The sequence below is a fragment of the Equus quagga genome, chromosome 11 (genome assembly GCF_021613505.1).
Source record: "Equus quagga isolate Etosha38 chromosome 11, UCLA_HA_Equagga_1.0, whole genome shotgun sequence".
Classification (NCBI taxonomy): domain Eukaryota; kingdom Metazoa; phylum Chordata; class Mammalia; order Perissodactyla; family Equidae; genus Equus; species Equus quagga.
Window position 1 is genome coordinate 16,712,388 of NC_060277.1, and position 14,554 is coordinate 16,726,941.

At 41.7% G+C, this 14,554-nt stretch overlaps 1 protein-coding gene across 1 annotated transcript in view; it reads left to right on the top strand.

Annotated features, from left to right (window-relative positions):
* The first annotated feature begins 12,733 nt into the window (after positions 1–12,733).
* Positions 12,734–14,554, top strand: part of MCM9 (minichromosome maintenance 9 homologous recombination repair factor) — a 90,468-nt gene continuing 88,647 nt past the window's right edge. Inside the window, exon 1 of the mRNA XM_046675537.1 lies at positions 12,734–13,040. The gene's annotated coding sequence lies outside the window, so the exon portion shown is untranslated. The remainder of the gene's footprint in view (positions 13,041–14,554) is intronic.

The following is a 14,554-nucleotide window of genomic DNA, read 5'->3' on the forward strand; positions in this document are numbered from 1 at the left end:
TACCTTACACCATATACAAAAACTAACTCAAAATGGATCAAAGACCTAAAGATAAAAGCTAAAACTATAAAACTCTTAAGAGAAAATATAAGGTAAACCTTCATGACATTGGATTTGGCAATTATTTCTTGGATATGACACCAAAAGCACAGGTAACAACAAAATGATAAATTGGACTTCATCAAAATTAAAAACTTTTGTGCATCAAAGGACTATCAACAGAGTGAAAAGGCAACTCCCGCAAAATGGGAGAGGATATTTACAAAGCATATACTGATAAGGGATTAATATCCAGAATATATAAAGAACTACTAAAACAACAACAAAGCGCAATTCAAAAACGGGCAAAGAGCTTAGAGATTTCTCCAGAGAAGATATACAAATGGCCAATAAGCACAGGAAATGCTCAACATCACTATTCGTTAGAAAAAAGTAAGTTAAAACCACAATGAGTTACCACTTCACACTCATTAGGATGGCTTTTCTTTAAAAAAAAAAGTGTTGGCAAGGATGTGGAAAAATTGGAGCCCTTCTGTATGGCTGGTGGGAATGTAAAATGGTGCAGTCACTGTAGAAAAAGGTTTGGCAGTTCCTCAAAAAGTTAAACATAGAATTACCATATAATCCAGCAATTCCACTTGTAGGTATATAACCGAAAGCAGAATTGAAAGCAGGAACTCAAACAGTTACTTGTACACCAATGGCCATAGAGGCATTATTCACAATAGCCAAAAGGTAGAAACACTCCAAAGGTCCACCAACAGATGAAGGGATAAACAAAATGAAAAACCCAGTCTTTCTCTCTTGTTGTAGGGAAAAACTTCCATTCAGTCTATCTCCTGTGTGACTCCTTTACTCATACAAAACACTTCATTTCTGACACTGTGGTCACCAAATGTATGGAAGATTCTCCCCACAACAAGCAAGTCTTTGACACCAGCTGGATGTCCTACAATTTAACTCAATTCTGACACTGTCTACATGAAGATAGCATCAGATCCCACAGATTAAGGGCTCAGTCCCACGTCTGCCCCCACACACACCCATGCTTCAGATGCCAGTCGCAAGCCCAGGTTATCACCTGTGCTTTTGAATAACTGGCTGTAGACCAGAGGTTCTAATGATCCTCTCCTTGGGTTCAATTAATTTGCTAGAACAGCTCATAGAACTCAGGGAAACACTTATGTCTACCAGTCTATTAAGAGATATAAAGGATACAGATGAATAGCCAGATGAAGAAATACATAGGGCAAAGTCTGTGAGGATCCTGAGCACAGGAGCCTCTGTCCTCATGGAGTCAGAGTGCATTACCTTCCCTGTTTGGATGTGTTTGCCAAGCTGGAAGCTCCCCGAATCCTGGACATTTGGGATTTAATGGAGGCTTCCTCATTGTAAATGATCGATCATTAACTCCATTTTCAGCCCTTCTCCCTTCTCAAGAAAATGGGGGCTGGGGCTGAAAATTCCAAGCTTCTAATCATGGCTTCATCTTTCTGGTAACCAGCCGCCATCCAGGAGCCCCAGTAGTGCTCTTATTGCTTAGGAATTTACAAGGATTTTAGGATCCTTGTGTCAGGGATGGGGTCAAAGACAAATATTAGAACAAAATTGCTCCTAGAGTTCTTATCACTTAGAAAATTACAAGAGTTTTAGGAGCTTTGTGCCAGGAACTGAGGGCAGAGACCAATATATTTATTTTTTATCATCTCACAATAGCAGAAAGTGGTATATACATACAATGGAATATTATTCAGCCTTAAAAAGGAATGAAATTCACATGCTAAGTGAAATAAGCCAGACAAAAGAACAAATACTGTACAGTTCCACTTATGTGAGGTACCTAGAATAGACAAATTCATAAAGACAGAATAGAGTGTGTCAGGAACTGAAGGAAGGAAGTAAAGGAAAATTATTTTAACTTTTTTTTTTTTTTTTTGCTGAGGAAGATTAGCCCTGAGCTAACATCTCTTGCCAATCTTCCTATCCTTTTTCCTTGAGGAAGATTAACCCTGAGCTAACATCTGTGCCAATCTTCTTCCCCTTTATGGGTGGGTTGCTGCCATAGCATGGCTGACAAGTGGTGTAGGTCCGCGCCCAGGACCCAAACCCATGAACCTGGGCTGCTGAAGTGGAGCACACTGAACTTAACCACAACACCATGGGGCCAGTCCCAAAGGAGAATTATTGTTTAATGGGTACAGAGTTTTTGTTTGGGATGATAAAAATGTTCTGGAGATGGATAGTGGTAATGATTGCAGAACATTATGAATATACTTAATGCCACTGAATTGTACACTTAAAAATGGTTCAAATGCTAAACTTTATGTCATATTTTACCACAATAAAAAAAAAACAGCAAAATCAAAAATAAACAAGTGGAACTACATCAAACTAAAATAGCTTCTGCAGAGCAAAGGAAATCATCAATAAAATGAAAAGGCAACCTACTGAATGGCAGAAGATATGCAAATCATATATCTGATACAGGGTTAATGTGCAGAATATAGCAAGAACTGATACAACTCAGAAAAAACAAACAATTTGATTAAAAAATGGGCAGAGGACCTGAATAGACATTTTTCCAAAAAGACATACAAATGGCCAACAGGCACATGAAAAGATGCTCAACATCACTAATAACCAGGGAAATGCAAATCAAAACCACAATGAGATATCACCTCACACCTGTTAGTATGGCTAAAGACGAGAAATAAGTGTTGGCAAGGATGTGGAGAAAAGGGAATTCTTGTGCACTGTTGGTGGGAATGTAAATTGGTGCGGCCACTATGGGAAACAGTATGGAGATTCCTCCAAAAATTAAAAATGAACTATATGATCCAGCATTCTACTTCTGAGTATTTGAAGAAAATGAAAATACTAACTCAAAAAGATACATGGACACCCCATGTTCATTGCAGTATTATTTACAATAGCCAAGACATGGAAACAACCTCACTGCCCATCAACAGAAGAATGGATAAAGAAAATGTGCAGTATGCACACAGTAGAATATTACTCAGACATAAAAAAGTATGAAATCTTGCCATTTGCAACAACATGGATCAACCTCAAGGGCATTATGCTAAGTGAAGTAAGTCAGATAAAGACAAATACCATGTGATCTTATTTATACGTGGAATCTTAAAAAAACCAAGCTCATAAATACAGAGAAGAGAGGGTGGTTGCCAGAGGTGGGGGTTAGGGTGTGGGAGAAATGGATGAAGGGGATCAAAAGGTACAAACTTCCAGTTATAAAATAAATAAGTCATGAGGATGTAATGTACAGCATGGTGACTATAGTTAATAATACTGTACTTCATATTTGAAAGTTGCTGAGAGAGTAGATCTTAAAAGTTCTCATCCCAAGAAAAAAATTTTTTGTAACTATGTAAGGTGACAAATGTTAACTAGATTTATTGTGGTGATCATTTTGAATTGTATACAAATATCAAATCATTATGTTGTACACCTGAAATTAATGTTACATGTTAATTCTCTCAATTTAAAAAATAAATTAACAAAAAGATTAAGTAGCAGAGTCCTATCCCAGTGACTCTGTATTGTTTTCCAAATAAAAGTACTTAAATTATATTATAAATCACTATATTTGCAAATTATTTAAGGCAAAATCTCTTCTGTTAAATAAGATTCATTCCTTTTGCTTTTTTCTACATGCCATTTTCTACATGAATGTGCTGCTATTTGGTACTTCAGCATATGTTTAAGCCTCAGCATCTGAACAGAAGATGCTTGGAGGATATAGTTAGAGATGGAGAACAACCGAAGAAGATTACTTCAGACGCTAGGGGAATGTCATGTACAGACCAACTCGTGGGTTTCACCTTGTGTATTACCAAGGCATTTACCCTTCTTATATGAGTTTTCTGGGCTTGTGCCTTAAATACCTTTCTGTTGCCACCCAGTAGCCTCTCTGGTCATCTCCTCTGTGAAGGCTTTTTCCACACCCTCACACTGAATTAGATGTTCCTTTCTAGGTGCACCCATAGCACTTAAATTACAATTATTCCATCACTCAACAAATACTTATTGAGTGCCTATTATGTGCCAGGCATTACTTAAGGTAGCTGGGATAAATATATCATTGAACAAAGCAGACAGATATCCCTGTCCTCATGGAACTTAGATTAGAAGCAGGGGAGATAGACAATAAACAATAAACATAATAAATACATCGAATGTTAGAAATTGGTAAGTGCTATAGAAAAAGGAAAAAGGATGGTAGGGTAAGAGAGCTGGGGTGAGAAGGGATGGGCGTGATGCAGTATTAAACAGAATGTCCTGGTTAGCCTCATTAAAAGGTGATACAGGAGCAAGGACTTGTTTTCTGTCTCCCCAAATGCTCTTAAAGTCAATTACCATGTAAGATGGTCCCCAATTTTCGATGGTTTGACTTAGAATTTTTCAACTTTACAATGGTGCAAAAGTGATACCCATTCAGTAGAAATTGTACTCAAGTCTAAATCTTGCTCTTTTCCTGGGCTAGCCCTACGCAGTAGGATACTCTTTGGACAGTGTTTCATGATGCTGGGCGGTGGCAGCGAGCCGCAGCTCCCAGGCAGCCACACGATCAGGAGAGTGACTGATCGGTAGACTTACAACCATTCCGTACCCATATAACCATTGTTTTTCAGTTCAGTAATCAAGAAATTACATGAGATATTCAACACTTTATTGTAAAATAGGCTTTGAGGTGGATGATTTTGCCCAGCTGTAGGCTAATATAAGTGTTCTGAGCACATTTAAGGTAGGCTAGGCGAAGCTATGCTATTCGGTAGGGTAGGTGTTTGCCTGCACAGCCAGTTGAGCAAGCAGTGCAGGAGAGGGTGCAGAAAGACAGAGGAAATGACCCAGAGAGGGCATAGGAGACATGTAGGTTTATTGGGACTTACGTACAGGGAGTGTCCAGGGGCGGCTGCCTGGATGGACTGGTGCACCTGCTACCACAGGCAGAGAGGGGGTTGCTTATGTAGGCAGGGGAACAAAGGCTATGTACTTGCAAAGAGGGACTGTCCTTGGTACAACCAGCGTTCCCAGGAACAGTAGCTCACGTGGAAGGGCTCTGCATCCCTTCCAGACATGCTGTTCTTTCCCATAAGATCCAGGTTGGCCAGGCCCTGGATTATTACAAATCCCAGACGGTTGGCATCCTGCTCAGAAGGGGGCCAGAAGGACACATGATTGTAATAGTGCACATAGGTTATTGCTGAGCAAGCAGGGACCTACAGTGTATTAAATGCATTTTCAACTCACAATATTTTCAACTTGTAATGGGTTTATCAGCATGCAGCCCCGTCGTAAGTTGAGAAGATCTGTAATTTATCTTTCAGTTTTCCTTGCTACTACAATGCCTGACTCCTAGTAGGTTATTGGATGAACTGAATGAACTAGATCTGTATCTTTAAGAGAAACTGACTCCATGTGTGTGTCCAGATGTTCACGCACACGTGTGTGTATGATTGTATATATACACCTAAATTCTTTTACATTCTAAATTCATTGCCATTTTATATTTATATGTATACATTAATATATACATACACTGCTTCATTCAAAAAGGATTTGACGTGAGGCCAAAGAAGACACAATAAAAATATATTTTTTTTGTTGAAGCTACTAAGTAAATAGTAGTGGAAAATCAGGACTAATTGAAAAGAGAACACAAACACGTAATTGAAGGCCAACATAACTGGGCTGCAACTTCAGTGTCTGCCCGACGCCTCTCTGAGCTTGGGTGAAAGGATGCACGGTTGTATGATTCTTACTATGGGAAAAGAGGAAGCCTTCTCAGGAGGAGAAAGCTTCCCTGGGCCTGAATTCTGGGAGGAATTCCTGTAGAACTTCAGTATAGGAGACAATTGGATAGAATAGTGAATGGTGTTCTTAATTATTTTTACAAGAAAACAAGTGAATTTCACAAAGCTGTTTTTTTAAGTAATCTTTGATAAAAAGGGAAGTTATAGCATTTACGAATAACAATGTAAGAAATTCTGCAAAAAGTGCCAGAATACTAAGTAATAGCTGTCTAGTGTCTAACTTAATTCTAGGAAAAAACAGAATAAAGGAGTGAAAAGTCCCTTGGACAACCTTCCTTAAATATAATTTCTCTCAGCTAGGCTCTTGGCTAGCAGGAAGAGGTTGTAATCTGACAAGCTACTAATGACAAGACCTGGAACGCTGCTATTTTATATTTCTAACTGATGATAAAACCATATGTATTGGAAATAACAGAATTTGTCACCGACTTGTTACCCCGAGGAACACAATGGTAGATTTGGATATTTTCACTCTTTTTTCCAAATTGTTCTTTTCCCTTTTGTTATGTTAATGAGATGCAATCACCAACCTGAACCAGACCAAGCCTCATCAGAGAGCCACGCCTATGACCTTGGCCTAAGATCTCTCCAGGAGGAGCTTACGCCTTATTACCTGTAACCTGCAGTGTATGTGGAAGCATGTTTTCCATCTGAGCCTGTGCAAGCGAATACCCACCTCTCCCTTTTGAATATTCATTCCCCATCCAAAATAAATGTCCCTGCTTCCCTTTGTTCGGGGACGCCATGACTCTGGAAATGATTCCTCATGGTCTCCTATTTGCTGCAAATATACTTTACTTTGTGAGACAACCACTTCTGGTGGAGAGTCTGATTTAACTCGCCAGGAGGGAACCCACTGTGGTTTTGGTAACAAACTGACATCAAATTATGAAATCTGAGATAACCTATGTTATGGTCATCTCCTCTGACCATTTCATTTCAAGCAAAATGAAAAATTTCCAGGGCCAGCCTGGTGGCGCAGTGGTTAAGTTGACACGTTCTGCTTCAGCGGCCCTGGGTACCAGTTCAGATCCCAGGTGTGGAAATGGCACCGCTTGGCAAGCCATGCTGTGGTAGGTGTCCCACATATAAAGTAGAGGAAGATGGGCATGGATGTGAGCTCAAGGCCAGTCTTCCCCAGCAAAAAGAGGAGGATTGGCAGCAGATGTTAACTCAGGGCTAATCTTCCTCAAAAAAAAAAAAGAAAAAGAAAAATTTCCTCAGAAAGCTGCTTTTAATTGAATCTATTTTAACTTTTAAAATCATTCTTGACTAGGATTCCAGAGTTCCATGTCATAAAGCATAGCTGAAGTAATTTTGGCTGGAACACTTTCAAAGCAGCTGTTGCTATCACCCACAATGGCCAAAGAATAGCCACAGTCATGCATCCCTGAAGCATCTCTTTAGAGCTACATGACCACCTCGTGTATGATTTAACTGCAAAATGTCCTTCCAGAAAACGAAAATTTTCTGTGTAGCAATGTTATAAACCAATTACATATTGTAGAAAAGTCACTGAATATTCAGTCATTGAATAACCACTATGTGCCAGTTACTGTTCAAAATATATTTGTAGTTATGTGAAGCCACTTTTTTCTACTAATGATTTTAAAATAGGACCACAATTCATGTTTCTTAAAAAAACGTTATCATTGGGGCTGGCCCAGCAGCCGAGTGGTTAAGTTCACGCGCTCCGCTGCAGGCGGCCCAGTGTTTCGTTGGTTCGAATCCTGGGTGCAGACATGGCACTGCTCATCAAACCACGCTGAGGCAGCGTCCCACATGCCACAACTAGAAGGACGCACACGAAGAATATACAACTATGTACCTGGGGGCTTTGGGGAGAAAAGGGAAAAAATAAAATCTTAAAAAAACCAAACAAAACATTATCATCAATAGGGGAAATCTGTCCTTCTATTGACTATGACAGCTAGGCATGCATCAGGTTGATATCCATCCACAAAGATAATCTAGCAATCAGAACAGGCTTTAAAGTGCTCTGGTAATAAAAGATCTTTACTCTGTAATTTACTCAAGTTAGATGTTTAATAAAATGAGTTATGGCAAGAGGAGTTCTAGGCCCCAGAATTGGGTGGGTATATAGGCCCCACAAAATTATAGGCATTTGGGGGCTCCTGAGAACTAACAGGGATCTGTGCCCAGGGAATGAATCAGCAACACTTTTGTTTCCTCTAAAAACTCCCCCTACAAACACCCCTTGATCCGCTGGGCGGGCCCCTGGAGCTCATGTTGAACTATATGACCTGACTACAGCTAATTGGACTGGAGATCAGCACAGAGCTCTAACTGGGCAAATCTGATCCTCTCATCAAGAATTTGGAATTGGGGGACCGGCCTGGTGGCGCAGTGGTTAAGTTTGCAGGTTCCGCTTCTCCGCAGCCTGGGGTTCGCCGGTTCAGATCCTAGGTGTGGACATGGCACCGCTTGGCATGCCATGCTGTGGTAGGCATCCCACGTATAAAGTAGAGGAAGATGGGCACAGATGTTAGCTCAGGGCCAGGCTTCCTCAGCAAAAAGAGGAGGGCTGGCAGTAGTTAGCTCAGGACTAATCTTCCTCAAAAAAAAAAAAAAAAAAGAATTTGGAATTAGGTGCAAAGAAAGTTGAGTTAGTTTCATCATATAGCTGCACCTGCAAAATGTAACCCTGGAGCTGCAAGGCCACCGAGTCCAACTTAACCAAGGAGTAGAGACAGCAACCCACAGAAAGAAAACTATGGAGCAAATAAGTATGAAAGAAGAGACCAAAGACACAGAGATCCCCGATGGCTTTCAGTTCCTCGGTTAAGCTCTTCCCTGAGGATTGGCTGTGTTCCTCCTGTTTTGGCTCCATAAGATGCTCAGCATCCTTATAGTAATGTTGCTTAAGCTATTTTGAGTTAGTTTCTGTTACTTGCAATCAAGAACTCCTTAAAAACACGTACACTGGGAAATAATATCCACAGATTTATCTTTATTAATCCAGCCAAAACCGTACCCTCGTAATGGCATTTATTTTACTCGTTATGCTGAAGCTAAGTTTGTATTAAGATTTAAACTTACATTCATGAATAGTTTCCATCACACTCAGTTTTGCATATTGTCTTGCTGACTTTAGCCAGGTGTCTTTTCACTTCCCAGGAGTTTTAGGTAACCTAGAAGCTGAAACAATGTGATATTCCCATTTGTACAAGAATATGACAAACAGATTGATTTCTTTCTGTCGACAACTTTTTAGTAGGAGATGAAGAGGGAAACTTTTTCATGAGAAATTGGGAGTGTTCAAAAAGATTTTCAGGCAGCTGCCTTCATTTTAGTTTTTTATAATACCTTAATTTCACCAATATAGTTACCAATGGGCTCAGGAATTCTTAAGTTGAAAGTTAAGATTGAGGGGCATGGGGCCAGCCCAGCGGCATAGTGGTTGAATCTGTGCACTCCGCTTTGGTGGCCCAGGGTTCGCAGGTTTGGATCCCAGACATGGAACTACACACAGCTCATCACACTGTTCATCAAGCCATGCTGTGGAGGCATCCCACATATAAAATAGAGGAAGACTGGCACAGATGTTAGCTCAGGGAGAATCTTCCTCAGCAAAAAAAAAAAAGAAAAGTACTGTGCCTGTCAAGCGTCTGTCTGACATAGATATAATAAGGATCTAGTGGCAATTTTTATAATAAATCCTTAAATGTCTTATCTTTAGACTCAAAAATAGAATATAAAGAGCAATTCTAATAAATTTCTCTGCATCACAGAGAGTTCATCTTGCACACCCCCTGAGGTTGAACACTGCTGCCTCAGAGTACAAATAAAAGTTTCCCTAGGACTTTTCCTATAACTTGCTCTTCCAAATAATAGATTATAAATTATTGGAGTCCAAAATTTTCTCTTTGCTTCACTGAAGAGCGATCCATGGGAAAAAATTCTTCCAAAGCATATTCTCTTTATGAAGGATTTAGCAACACCATGCCCTGGCACTGAGATCATCAAGAGAAAAAGACATATTTTATTTGTTGAATTGAGAGCAGGCATCAAAACAATAAATGTGCTCTCTGGAAGGAAGGATATAAACATTAGGCATATTAAATATCCTTGTTAGGAAGCCAAATCTAGACAGAAGGGGTCTGTGAGTTCAGTATGGTCCTCTGAACACTCCCTCAGTTTAAAAGGGGCCCATCCTTTTCTGAGGAGGGACCTAGAATCTATTAGGTAGCATGGTTTGAGTTCACAGGGCAGGAAACATTGAAAAGAGATCTGTGAACCTTGCCAACTAGTCTCGCAATAAAAAAATGTAAAAATAAAAAGTCAAAGGGTGAATTGAATTTTTTAAAAATTAAAGTCATGTAAAGACTAACATTTCCAACATTTATTGCATACCTACAGTGTGTCAATGACTGTTTTAGGACTAGAAATATACTAGTGGGAAAAAAACCCCACAAAAATCCCTGAGCTGTGTGCTCTGTGGAGCTCATATTCTTGTGGGAAGATATATACACACACACACATATATATATGATAGATAAAAATAAGTTAAAAACACATGTATATTGTCAGATGGTGATAGTGATAAACACAACAGAGAAAGGGGAGGGAAGACAAGGGGTACAAGGCGGGGAGTGGGTGTGGAGCAGCTATGAGGGGAGTGACCCAGATAGATAACTGGGGGATGAGCATTCCAGGCAGGAGTGACAGCCAGTGCAAAGTGCTATGGCCAAAGAGAACCAGGACTGTCTGAGGAACAGCACTGTTGCTGCATTGGAGCGAGCAGAGGAAGAGAGAAGTGGGATATGCAATAAATGGATGAAAGTTTTAAAAGCTTAAAAAGATGCTTAAAGACTAAAACAAAATCATAAAAACAAACATTTTAGTGATATGACAAAAATTCAATTCAACAAACAGTATTCAGCGTCTACTGTATAGAAGGCACTGTTTTACGGGCTTCAAAACCAAAAAAAAGTCCTGCTCGTGTTTTAGCAGAATGTAAATTGTGAGATAAAATGGAATAAAAGAAGAGAATACTAAATAGAACAAACCTAAAAATTAAGAATTATTTTAAATATATCGAAATATTAACTTATTTACAATAATTTTAAACTACACAACTAAACATTTACAAAATAAAACAAGATAAAAGATTCAAAACTACATAATTAACAATATGAAAGATTAAGTGGTAGAGGAGCATGTTAAGTAGAGACATGATAGAAAATATTTTTTAAAAGACTCAAATCTAACTTCTAGAGATGAAAACTACAGTGGCTGAGATGTAACATACATTGAATAGGATTGACAGCAGATCAGACACTGCAGAAAAAAGGTGAGTGAATTTGTGGACACAGCAATAAAAACTATCCAAAATGAAACAGGGAGAAGAGTCTAAAAAATTCAACAGAGTATCAGTGAGCTCTGGAGGGCAATGTCAAGTAGCATAATATATGTATAGTTGGAGTCCTCAAAGGACAGGGGTGAGGGAAGCAGAAAAAATGAAACCCAAAATATTTTCCAATTTTGATGAAAACTAAAAACCCACAGATCCAAGACACTGAACAAATCCAAAGCACACAAAATATGTAGAGAAATACATCAAGGCGAATCATAAACTGTTCAACCCAGTGGTAAAGAGAAAATGTGCATGGAAGAGCACTGGAAATTGTAACTACATGAATAAACATGTATGACTATTTTCTTGTTATTTAAACCTCTTTAAAAGATAATTGAGACTTCTGGTTTCTGGTCCCGCATGTAAGAAGCTTGAAAGTCACTACTCCATTATAAGAACAAGTAAAAAACTGAAACCCTGAAAAATCAACAACTCTTCTTAGATCCATAAGAGAAGTAAGGTCACAGGGCCAACTACTACCCCACAAACTGGAGACAAGGCTCATACTGAGAATCACAACTTACCAGAGCAGAAACTCACGAGCTGAAAACCCCTACAGGAACCGGTGCCCGGGCAGGGAAACCTGAACTGTAATGACAAATTACTGAAGACTCAGTGTGGGCACGTCTGAAAAGATGAACTCCAGAGGGACCACTCACACTTTTGTGAGTCTCACCAGGTCCTCACGGTGAATATTAAAGAAAAATTCCTTTATGCTTCTGGCAGATGTTAGGGAACTGGAACCATTTTGAAATACACCAGGGCATTCTGCTCTTCTTAACATGGTCTACCCTCAGGTGAAACTATTTAACCAGAGTCTAACCTGCTGGAGTTTTATCAGGGCCTAATCGACCTGGGGGAAAGGAAATCTCCAACTCCAGCTGGCTCTAAGTTTAAACTGACTTTAAACTTCATGTGGAAACACAAGAGCCCAAACAACTTTGAGAAAGAAAAAACTGGACGCCAAACACTATCTGATTTCAAGACATTAAAAAGCTACAATAATCAAGATACTGTAGTATTTTCATAAAGATAGACAAAGAGATCTGGCAACAGAATAGAAAGTCTTAGACCTACACATACAAGGACAACTGATTTTTGACATAAGTGTAAAGGCTATTCAGTGGAAAAAGAATAGCTCTTTCAACAAGCGGTGCTAGATATCCATATGTAAAAAAAGTTTCAAGATCCACACTGCACCATATACAAAAATTAGCTCAAAATGGATCAAAGGCCTAAATATAAAATCTTCGTTCTAAAACGTCTAGAAGGAAACATAGGAGGATATCTTTGTGGTCTTGGGTTTGGCAGTTCTTAGACCAAAAGCAGGATCCATACATGCGCCCTGAGCCGCCACACAAGCCTGCTCTTCCATTCCACCTGGAGCCGCCCGCTCCGTTCTGGCCCCGCCCCGGCCCCTCCCCGCCCCGCCCCGGCCCCGCCCCTCCTCGCCCCGGCCCCGCCCCTCCTCACCCCGGCCCCTCCCCTCGCGTCGCGCCGAGCCTGGCTGGGCGCGCGCCCTCCAGCTTCTCCACCCGGAAGAGCCGCCCGAGCCGCCCGCCAAGTTGAGGCAGTGCGCGGCCCGGCGTCCGTCGGGAGCCCGCGCCGGGCTGAGCCGCCCGTGTGGCGCCTATTTCGCCCTGGCGCGAGGCGGGCCCGCCGGAGCCTGCGCGCCCCCGCGGCCGACGGCGCCTCGGGCGGCCCCGCGCACGCGCCCCGCCCCCACGGGCCTCCTCGCGCCCCTGGGGCCGCCGCGCGACCAGAGTTCTCCGCGCCCCCCGACCTCGGGAGCAGCGCGTCCCCGGGGACTTGACCCTGCGCCTCCGCCGGTAAGTGACAGCCGCTGCCTCGTTTCCCCGCTCTTTTTTTTTTTTCTCCCGCCATTCGTCCCAAGTCTCGCCCACATCTGGTGAGTTCCAAAACTGTTCAACTCCCGGGCCGGCCCGGCGCCGTGCTGCCCGGGAGCCGAGGCCGGGCATGGTCAGAGCCCTGCGAGGCGTGAGGGCCGGGCTGCGTCCGGAGTCGGGAGTTTGGGGGAGCAGTCCTCTGAGCACGTCTGTCCCCTTGTGTTCCAGCGCCCGGGGACAGCCGGCTGGTGGGCGGGCGGGAGGGGCGCGGAGAGGCCGCGGGTGAGGGCGGGGTGGGGCTGGGACGCGGCGCCCCGGGGCCGCCAGGAGGGGGCGGGGCTCCGGGCAGGTGCGGCGGCGGCGGGGCGGGCGGCGATTCCCGGCGAGCCAGCTGGAAGTCTCCGCTCAGCCATCTGCAAGTCGCCGCTTATCCGTCCGCCTAGCATTTCTTGTGGGCGTTTCCCTTTGGTCAAGAGGGTAAAGTAGCACAACATGACTTTATTTTGACCTCAAATATTCAATAAGAAAAAGAAAGAACTTGGAAGTCGTAAAACAGTAATTGTGGGCATGTTTATAGGGTTACCAAACTGCTCGGAAACATTTTGATCAGTTTTGCTCAGATACTGAAAGTGAATGCTGTTTTTAAGAAGATGCTGTTTCAAAAAAGACGAGGTGAAATTTAATCTGACCCTAATTTGAACCATGAATTCTGCAGCTGCCCCCTTCCTGCCCAAATTCAATATGCATCTGTAGAGTCTTAGAGATTCTCTTGTAGCCACTCTTGGAAGTGCAGGTTGGTTTGTTGTTTTTGTCAAAGGCCATATCCTGGAAATATCTTTTGATTAGTTCCCTCCTAAGTGCTTTTTCTGCTTTACACTTGGCTGAATTTGTATTACCTAACCAAAACAAATAACTTATTAATGTAGAGGCCATAATCGACGTACACTCATTCTCCTGGATATAGAGATACTCACCTCTTAATCTCACACTGGCATCCTGTAGTTAGGATTCTTGGCCTCAGTGTGGTATGCTTTCCATACTCCTTTCAAATCTTCCAGAATAGTCATTCCTGGAGAAGGCAAAATATTGCTAAATAAATAGTGTGACATATTTAGGATGCTACCTGTGACCTTCATAACAGTCTTCTTTAATCATCTCTCTAGTTGTTGAGCCTAGTACAATAAATGTTGGTTGAATGAAATAAGTCAGATTGAAGTACACTAGTCCTCCGGTGCCCTCTCTGTTTCCAAACCAAGTAAGAGTTTCTTAGATGATTGATTTGGACAGTTTATTGTAACTGCCCATTGCCATCTTTGGGATTGTCACCCCATTTAAATTTAATCCTTCTCTCCTTTGTGCTCCTATTTGTATTGCATTTTACCACTGTTGGAGCACTGTTTCATTTGATTTGTCCCTTGGTTCTCTGGGGGCATAAAGGGCCTTTTATTGTGCTTTTCATTTCCCAGCATCATGCCTTCTGTGTGATAGATATCTGC